The 10438-nt window shown below is 36.1% G+C and overlaps 2 protein-coding genes across 3 annotated transcripts in view; both read right to left on the reverse strand.

Annotated features, from left to right (window-relative positions):
• Positions 1 to 10438, reverse strand: part of LOC117095266 (SH3 domain and tetratricopeptide repeat-containing protein 1-like) — a 563227-nt gene that overhangs the window by 225591 nt on the left and 327198 nt on the right. The gene's annotated exons all lie outside the window — the stretch shown is intronic.
• Positions 1 to 10438, reverse strand: part of LOC117095263 (ATP-dependent 6-phosphofructokinase, platelet type-like) — a 430270-nt gene that overhangs the window by 132862 nt on the left and 286970 nt on the right. The gene's annotated exons all lie outside the window — the stretch shown is intronic.

Raw genomic sequence — 10438 nt, forward strand, 5'->3', positions numbered from 1 at the left:
AAGAAACTCAATCCAAACCGCTCAACTACATGGAAACTGAACAACCTGCTCCTGAATGACTACTGGGTACATAACGAAATGAAAGCAGAAATAAAGATGTTCTTTGAAACCAATGAGAACAAAGATACAACATACCAGAATCTCTGGGACACATTTAAAGCAGTGTGTAGAGGGAAATTTATAGCACTAAATGCCCACAAGAGAAAGCAGGAGAGATCTAAAATTGACACTCTAACATCACAATTAAAAGAACTAGAGAGGCAAGAGCAAACACATTCAAAAGCTAGCAGAAGGCAAGAAATAACTAAGATCAGAGCAGAACTGAAGGAGATAGAGACACAAAAAACCCTCCAAAAAATCAATGAATCCAGGAGTGGTTTTTTGAAAAGATCAACAAAATTGACAGACCGCTAGCTAGACTAATAAAGAAGAAAAGAGAGAGAATCAAATAGACGCAATAAAAAATGATAAAGGGGATATCACCACCGACCCCACAGAAATACAAACAACCATCAGAGAATACTATAAATGCCTCTACGCAAATCAACTAGAAAATCTAGAAGAAATGGATAATTTCCTGGACACTTACACTCTCCCAAGACTAAACCAGGAAGAAGTTGAATCCCTGAATAGACCAATAGCAGGCTCTGAAATTGAGGCAACAATTAATAGCCTACCCACCAAAAAAAGTCCAGGACCAGATGGATTCACAGCTGAATTCTACCAGAGGTACAAGGAGGAGCTGGTACCATTCCTTCTGAAACTATTTCAATCAATAGAAAAAGAGGGAATCCTCCCTAACTCTTTTATGAGGCCAACATCATCCTGATACCAAAGCCTGGCAGAGACACAACAAAAAAAGAGAATTTTAGACCAATATCCCTGATGAACATCGATGCAAAAATCCTCAATAAAATACTGGCAAACCGGATTCAGCAGCACATCAAAAAGCTTATCCACCATGATCAAGTGGGCTTCATCCCTGGGATGCAAGGCTGGTTCAACATTCGCAAATCAATAAACGTAATCCAGCATATAAACAGAACCAAAGACAAGAACCACATATTATCTCAATAGATGCAGAAAAGGCTTTTGACAAAATTCAACAGCCCTTTATGCTAAAAACGCTCAATAAATTTGGTATTGATGGAACGTACCTCAAAATAATAAGAGCTATTTAGGACAAACCCACAGCTAATATCATACTGAATGGGCAAAAACTGGAAAAATTCCCTTTGAAAACTGGCACAAGACAGGGATGCCCTCTCTCACCACTCCTATTCAACATCGTGTTGGAAGTTCTGGCTAGGGCAATCAGGCAAGAGAAAGAAATCAAGGGTATCCAGTTAGGAAAAGAAGAAGTCAAATTGTCCCTGTTTGCAGATGACATGGTTGTATATTTAGAAAACCCCATCGTCTCAGCCCAAATCTCCTTAAGCTGATAAGCAACTTCAGCAAAGTCTCAGGATACAAAATTAATGTGCAAAAATCACAAGCATTCTTATACACCAGTAACAGAGAAGCAGAGAGCCAAATCAGGAATGAACTTCCATTCACAATTGCTTCAAAGAGAATCACATACCTAGGAATCCAGCTTACAAGGGATGTAAAGGACCTCTTCAAGGAGAACTACAAACCACTGCTCAGTGAAATCAAAGAGGACACAAACAAATGGAAGAACATTCCATGCTCATGGATAGGAAGAATCAATATCGTGAAAATGGCCATACTGCCCAAGGTGATTTATAGATTCAATGCCATCCCCATCAAGCTACCAATGACTTTCTTCACAGAACTGGAAAAAACTGCTTTAAAGTTCATATGGAACCAAAAAAGAGCCCGCATTGCCAAGACAATCCTAAGTCAAAAGGACAAAGCTGGAGGCGTCACGCTACCTGACTTCAAACTATACTACAAGGCTACAGTAACCAAAACAGCATGGTACTGGTACCACAACAGAGATATAGACCAATGGAACAGAACAGAGTCCTCAGAAATAATACCACACATCTACAGCCATCTGATCTTTGACAAACCTGAGAGAAACAAGAAATGGGGAAAGGATTCCCTATTTAATAAATGGTGCTGGGAAAATTGGCTAGCCATAAGTAGAAAGCTGAAACTGGATCTTTCCTTACCCCTTATACGAAAATTAATTCAAGATGGATTAGAGACTTAAATGTTAGACCTAATACCATAAAAACCCTAGAAGAAAATCTAGGTAGTACCATTCAGGACATAGGCATGGGCAAGGACTTCATGTCTAAAACACCAAAAGCAACGGCAGCAAAAGCAAAAATGACACATGGGATCTAATTAAACTAAAGAGCTTTTGCACAGCTAAAGAAACTACCATCAGAGTGAACAGGCAACCTACAGAATGGGAAAAAATTTTTGCAACCTACTCATCTGACAAAGGGCTAATATCCAGAATCTACAAAGAACTCAACAAATATACAAGAAAGAAACAAACAACCCCATCAAAAAGTGGGGAAAGGATATGAACAGACATTTCTCAAAAGAAGACATCCATACAGCCAACAGACACATGAAAAAATGCTCATCATCACTCGCCATCAGAGAAATGCAAATCAAAACTACAATGAGATACCATCTCACACCAGTTAGAATGGCAATCATTAAGAAGTCAGGAAACAACAGGTGTTGGAGAGGATGTGGAGAAATAGGAACACTTTTGCACTGTTGGTGGGATTGTAAACTAGTTCAACCATTATGGAAAACAGTATGGCGATTCCTCAAGGATCTAGAACTAGATGTACCATATGACCCAGCCATCCCACTACTGGGTTATATATTACTCTACTACAAAGGATTATAAATTACTCTACTACAAAGACACATGCACACGTATGTTTATTGCGGCACTATTCACAATAGCAAAGACTTGGAATCAACCCAAATGTCCATCTGTGACAGACTGGATTAAGAAAATGTGGCACATATACACCATGGAATACTATGCAGCCATAAAAAAGGATGAGTTTGCATCCTTTGTAGGGACATGGATGCAGCTGGAAACCATCATTCTTAGCAAACTATCACAAGAAGAGAAAACCAAACACCGCATGTTCTCACTCATAGGTGGGAACTGAACAATGAGATCACTTGGACTCGGGAAGGGGAACATCACACACTGGGGCCTATCATGGGGAGGGGGGAGGAGGGAGGGATTGCATTGGGGAGTTATACATGATATAAACGTCATGCACATGTACCCTAGAACTTAAAGTATAATAAAAAATAATAATAATAAAAATAAAAATAAAAAATAAAAAATAAAAATTCCGAATAGGATTAAATTTCATTCAGAATATGATTAAATAAATGACAAAGGCATGTCATAGACAATATGATTTACTTGAGTTGGGAAAATATCACCATTGTCTTTTGAAATTCAGAGGTATTATATACATCGGCATGCTGGTAACTGGGCTTTGTGAAGAAGGTAGTATTTTCCTAAGATTAGAGATTGATGGAAAAACAGGGCATCCCTTTCTTCTGCAGAAAAAACAAACCCAGCCACTCTCAATAAATACAGATATGCTAGTAAATATATCTCTTAATCGATGACTTTCACGTTATGAGAGCTAGTTCTGCTTTTTACTCTTAGGAGCTACAAGACTTTCAATTAGAGATATTAGTCATTTACAGCTCAACTGGGTAAAGAGTTGATTAGCGAGACTAGAGAAAAAAAGAGTAAGGCCGGATTGTGATGAAGGGATTTACCAAGCCTTTTAGAAGTGGTACTTTATTGAGATTAATGGGTGAGATCAGAACAGAACCCAGTGAAAAAAATGAATTACATAGTGGATAAGAAGTGTCCGATAAAAAAGGAAGCCTAAATGTAAACAACTAATAGTGAGAAGATTGAGTTTCTTTTTAATTATGTGATCAAAATGTCATGAGAATAGGAGTAAAGGCTTGGAGTATCCTGCAGTGATAAATTTCTGATGAGGTAATATTTTGTACCTATAAATCCCATGTGGATAGCTTTAGATGGGCTGTATGTGTGTTTGGTACTGCTTCTGTCAATGTTTATATTGAGCCATCCTCAGACCCTGTACGTTACTACTTGATTCTCAGTTCTACCGCAGCCATTTAGTTCTCAGTCCTGGAGACAAATAAAATTAGAACAAAGATGGGCAAATATTGACAATAGCAGCAAGTAATAACTGATAGCCAGCTTGCCAAAGGGGCTATAAGAAGTAAGATGCAGAGTTCAAAAAGTATGTAAAAATTCTAGGTTTTACATAATGGATATGAACATGTGAGCCTGATTTATCAAGGTAAGTGGGACTGAGGTAAGATTTATTTAAAAATAGTGATATTGAAAACGTTAACTCATTTGGTGCAGTGGTGTGCACCTGTAGTCACAAGTACTGAGGATGATGAGGCAGGAGTACAACTTGTTCCCAGAAATTTGGGCCAAGCCTGAGCAACATAGCGAGCCCCATCTTAAAGAAAAAAATAATTAAAAAAAGATAACCACCAAATATGTGGCAAATTTTTTGGGGGGTCCACTTCCTTTTTCAACAGTGTTATGTTGTTGAGAAATAGCTGAAATGAGTCAGAACTACTTATGTTGTTTCCTTAATATGTAAGGTTGAAAATGTTTCTTAACATCTTTGACACTCAATTTCAGTAACTGTAAAATGGTACCCATATTATATATACACATATATCATTGATTTAATAGAATGATGAATAAAAGACCTACTTATAACAAATCTTCTCTATGTATGTAATGTATAATTCTGTCTCTTTATACACAGACACATACGGACTTAATGTGACATAGACATAGACTGATGTTCAATCAAGAGAAGCTAAAATTGCAGTTTTGATTAGTAGGTAAAGGAAAATATAAAGTTACATTTTTAGGTAGCTCTGATTTCAAATGCCAACTATTGACCCTTTTCACCTTTTCCATTACTCATTGGATGAAGACTCTTCAGATTTGATTGCTATACTGTGACCAACATTTACAATGGAATTTTTGAAATATAATGAGAAAAAGAGCTCCTCATGTGTTTAAGCTTCGATAGCCACACATTTCATCACACAGCAACTCAGAAGCTTATACAGTCAAATGCAGGTGGAATTATCAATGATACTGTTTCCTTTGTGCAAGAAGAAAACGGGTCTGACAAAAAAACAAAAACAGAAACAAACAAACAAAGAAAATGGAACAAAAAACACATTCAAATTCACCAATCAGAAAGCTGACATCATCTAAAGCAAATTAAATGCTTGTTTCTTGTAGCTTTCTTTAACCAATATCTCATTATTCTGATCTCAATTCCATTCCCTGAAGCCATGAGCCACTCTCTTGAGTTTCTTTTTTCTCAACAGGTGATGTAAGAATGAGAATAACATGTGCAGAGATGTCTATCTGATGTCAATAATTTCATTTTAATAAAAAGTTTGTTTTCCCATTTTTATTTGATAGGTGTGATGATGTATTCCTGGAATTGAAATGAACCCTCTTTATATTTCCTTTTATTAATAAAGATATCTATTGAAACACAGTCTAAAAGGTTTTTATAAAATGAAAACAAGGTGTCAAACCTATTACTTAGGCAAACCACTAATTTTTATGCAGATTAAAATTCAATACAGAATGCACATTTATTCCTATTACACTGTGCCCATGAGGGAGAAATCAGTCTCTGCAATAAACAAAACTTTATGCCTTGTTGGAAAGCTCAAATCTCAAAAACCAAAGGCAACTTCACCATTTGTGACGCAGAACAAATACTGCAACCCCATTATGTATCTTCGGTATTCTACCCTGTTGGACAGATTCTGAGACTCTTTCATAGATCCTAAGTCTATCACCATAATTTTTTTTTTTTTCAACTGCATGGTATCAATATCTCATTAAATAGCTATTGTTTCCTACTCTTGTCTGCAAGGTATACCTTTGTCTTTGTTAAGTATAGCATGGTCTCTCCTCTCTCAGTGTCCAAAAACTTCTCTTTCCTTGCTCACTAGGAGATAATTTCTTGGGGGTCTTAAGTTTCACTCATGTATAAATCATAAATTTGCTATATTAAGAAACACAGATATTGTAGTCACCCAGCTACTGGCTGGTATTCATTCATCTCCTTTTTCCCTAAAATAAAGGACAAGGGCTTTTTAAACATTCTGAGTCTGTCGTCTTACTTTCCACAAGATAAAATGCATCTGAAATAATGCTTTCCAAATAATATTGCTAAATAATCCAACTAACGTAGTATGTGTAATAGTGGCATTTTTTATTATACCTGAAGTTCTGAAATACATTTGTGGAACGTGCAGGTTTGTAACACAGGTATACGCATGCCGTGGTAGTTTGCTACACCCATCAACCCATCATCTGCATTAGGTATTTCACCTAATGCTACCACTCCCGTAGCCTCCCCACCCTTTGACAGGCCGTGGTGTGTGATGTTCCCCTCCCTGGGTCCATGTGTTCTCATTGTTCAACTCCCACTTATGAGTGAGAACATGTGGTATTTGGTTTTCTGTCCCTGTGTTAGTTTGCTGAGAATGATCATTTCCAGCTTCATCCATGTCCCTGCAAAGGACATGAACTCATCCTTTTCTATGGTTGCATATTATTCCATGGTGTGTATGTGCCACATTTTCTTTATCCAGTCAATCATTGATGGGCATTTGGGTTGGTTCCAGGTCTTTGCTATTCTGAACAGTGCTGCAATAAACATACGTGTGCGTGTGTCTTTATAGCAGAATGATTTGTAATCCTTTGAGTATATACCCAGTAATGGGATTGCTGAGTCTAATGGTATTTCCGGTTCTAGATCCTTGAGGAATCGCCACATCGTGTTCCACAATGGTTGAATTAATTTACACTCCCACCAACTGTGTAAAAGGGTTCCTATTTCTCCATATTCTCTCTGGCATCTGTTGTTTCCTCACTTTTTAATGATCACCATTCTAACTGGCATGAGGTGGTATCTCATTGCGGTTTTGCATTTCTCTAATGACAAGTGATGATCTTTTTTTCATACGTTTGTTGATTGCATCAATGTCTTATTTTGAGAAGTGTCTGTTCATATTCTTCACCCACTTTTTGATGGGGTTGTTTTTTCTTTTAAATTGTTTAAATTCTTCGTAGAGTCTGGGTATTAGCTCTTTGTCAGATGGACAGATTTCAAAAAATTCTCCCATTCTGTAGGTTGCCTGTTCACTCTGATGATAGTTTCCTTTGCTGTGCAGAAGGTCTTTAGTTTAATTAGATCCCATTTATCAATTTTGGCTTTTATGCCATCGCTTTTGGTGTTTTCGTCATGAAGTCTTTGCCCATGCCTCTATCTTGAATGGTATTGCCTAGGTATTCTTCTATGGTTTTTATGGTTTTACGTGTTAACGTTTAAGTCTTTAATCCATCTTGAGTAAATTTTTGTATAAGGTATAAGGAAGGGGTCCAGTTTCAGTTTTCTGCATATGGCTAAACTGTTTTAAAAACCAAGAAACTAATTTTGGAGAGGATAAATAATTGATCACATACTATACAAGTGATAAAACCAGAACTTAAGGAAGCCCTGATTCTTAGAACCCCTGTTGGAACATCATGTTTCTCCTTTGATTAAAATACCCATTATATAGTTGTAGTGCTCTCTTCCAAGAAAATGTAGTCTTCCAGGTAATTGGTCTGAAAGTTTCTTTGCAGAGCAAACGACTTTGTAGAGAAAATAGCTTTGAAAAGTCTGTTGAGGGGCAGAACTCTGAAAGCATGCTAAGGCAGAAAGAGAAAGACACCTAGCTCAATAAAGAAAAGAGGGAGGAAGCTAAAGAGCTTAGCAATGTCAGGGGGTAGGGTAAAGGGAGTGGGTGGTCCCTGGATGCTAGAAAGAATGAACAAAGACTTTAAGGAAAGTCTGTCTCCTGGAGTTGATGGTGGTAGGAATATACTTTTTGTGCACAATCTATAGTAAATCTCAGATTGCGTTTTATTTTAAAGAGGTTTTTTTTTTTTTAAAGAATGTGGAGAAATGCCAAGTACTGGTGCAAGGATAGACTACTACAGCTGATGCCCACTGGGCATCTGACTTTTGGTATCATACCCATCACAGAAATATGCTGAAAATAGGTGGAAAGAGAAAAGGCATGACTTCTGCTGTCAAGGAACTTAAAATGTAGTTGAAATATTGAATAAAACTTAGAATATGTATTTAATATTTTAACTGGCTAGATTGGTGTTATGTGAATAATGTAGATAGATCCATTAGGGCCCTTACAGGGATTTAAATACATTTTAATGATATGTAAATAATATTAATGCCAGTTTTTACCAAAAAAAGTATAAAAAGAGCAAAGATAGAGATTTATAAAATATATAAAAATAGTTTCTTTTTTTATGGTACTAGATAAATATGGATTCCACTTTGATTTGAGGCCACAAGAATCATTTTGCTAATATCACAAGCTAGGATTGCTACATGAGGCAAAAATACCTACAATTTAGCATATGAATAAGAAGTCTCAATTTGTGACCAACTCTAGTTATTTTAATTAAATAGATTAATTCTGTTCTCAGAATCAATGTTAGCAATCGTGTGAACACAAGAAACAAAGGAAGTAAATGGTAAAATCTCTTCCTTCTATATTTTGCCATGAAAGAAACCAGGCCAGTGAAGGTGCTTTCTGGAGCTATCTAGATGCAGAGAATTTTCCAGCTGAGCCCTCTCTAATTGCATTCACAGAATAGGCATGATGTGTGACAGGCTTAGCAGCCTATCTCAATCTAAAAAATTCAGAGAAAAATAAAGCAGAAATCTAAAGAATAAAAACACAATGTAATTTTAACCGTGGGCTTACTTTTTTTCCCCTAAAGTAATACACTCTAACATGTTCCACGGTAATAAGAACTATTTTTGTATTCTTGTGTGTTCTATTATATTCTGTCATGAGAACTATTTTTCAGAGAATTATATCTAAAAGTATTGTTATATTTTTCTTTATCATTCTAATGGCAGAGATTATACTTCCAAGAACAGAACATTTTTCAAAAAAAAAAAAAAGATAATCATTTCTTTTGAGAAGGTCTCTAATGAGGGCAGTGTGTGAAGGGGGAGAAAGTATACATTCATTCTTGTGACAAATATTTTAATGCACAGAATATTATGGACCATTAATCCATTTGTATGACAGGCTTAGGCTGACTACCACGGGACTTTGGAAAATATCATACTCTATATTGGTTTCTTTCTCCAAAAGGACAATTATTCATCTGGTGGAATATGGAAGAATACATATTGAAAGTAGAAATTTACTCTGCCAAACTACATATAGAAGAATTTCTCCAAGCAATTTCTGTAAACACCCATCTTTAAGCACTGTATGATACAATTGCCATCATTAATTAGCTTTATGGGACTGTGCTCGAGAAGGAAATTAAAGTAACTGTTTCTGATAAATAATCATTATTATTGTAGCTAAAATTATAAACTATGCTGTTCTGATTATGTCAAGTTTTCCACAGTAAGTGAAATAAATATTTCTAGAAGTCATTAAGCTTTCCATAGGGTAAAAGAAAATTAAATGAAAGTTATAAATATTTATCAGTCAGTGGAATAACCAAAGATCTAGAGTTACAACGCAGGTGAGGTCAGAACTCCCTCAAAGGTTTTTATGTATTTTCTATTCTTATCATCTGATTAAAATAATTTTTCTGAATAAGTTGATAAATAATATTGCCTACATAGGTAGATGAGGCTAGAAATCTGATCTTCCAATATTGCTGATTATCAGGCAACATATCTAGAAATCTAGACCAATGAAACCAGATTGTATCTCATTAGTATTTTTTTTCTGAAGAATATTAACCTATGAAATATTGATTATACATGTTTCTATATAAGCCAGTTTTGGAGGACACCAGCATAGTCTCGGACTGAGTTGAGCTATAGACAGACTTGAACTTTTGCTGACAAGAGCAGAAAATATTGTATACTGTCTTAGCCCAGGTAAAAGAGACAGTAACGAGGCAACCAAAACTAAAAACAAGACAAAACAAAACTAGAAACTAGTTTGGTAAAGACCTTGTTACACTCTGTGGCACATACTCCATTTTGATCTTACCATATATGTAGTAAGTTGAAAGGTAGAACCTAGAAAGATATGCCCAAATCCCCAACATCTGTGAAATGTTAACCTATTCGAGAAACGGGTTTTTGCAGATATAATAAAGTTCAAATCTTGAGATATGATCATCCTGGATTACCTGGGCAGGCCCTAAATCTAATGAGAAATGTTCTTCTAACAGAAAAAAAAGAAAAAAAAAGAAAACACAGATGTCACAGGAAGCAGCAAAGTGAAGACAAAAGGAGCCACAAGCCAAGGAATCCTAAGGATTACCAGGAGCTACAAACCAAGGAATCCTAAGGATTACCAGCAGCCATCAAAAGAAAAG

This window comes from Trachypithecus francoisi, unplaced genomic scaffold (assembly GCF_009764315.1).
Source record: "Trachypithecus francoisi isolate TF-2019V2 unplaced genomic scaffold, Tfra_2.0 Lachesis_group13, whole genome shotgun sequence".
Lineage (NCBI taxonomy): Eukaryota > Metazoa > Chordata > Mammalia > Primates > Cercopithecidae > Trachypithecus > Trachypithecus francoisi.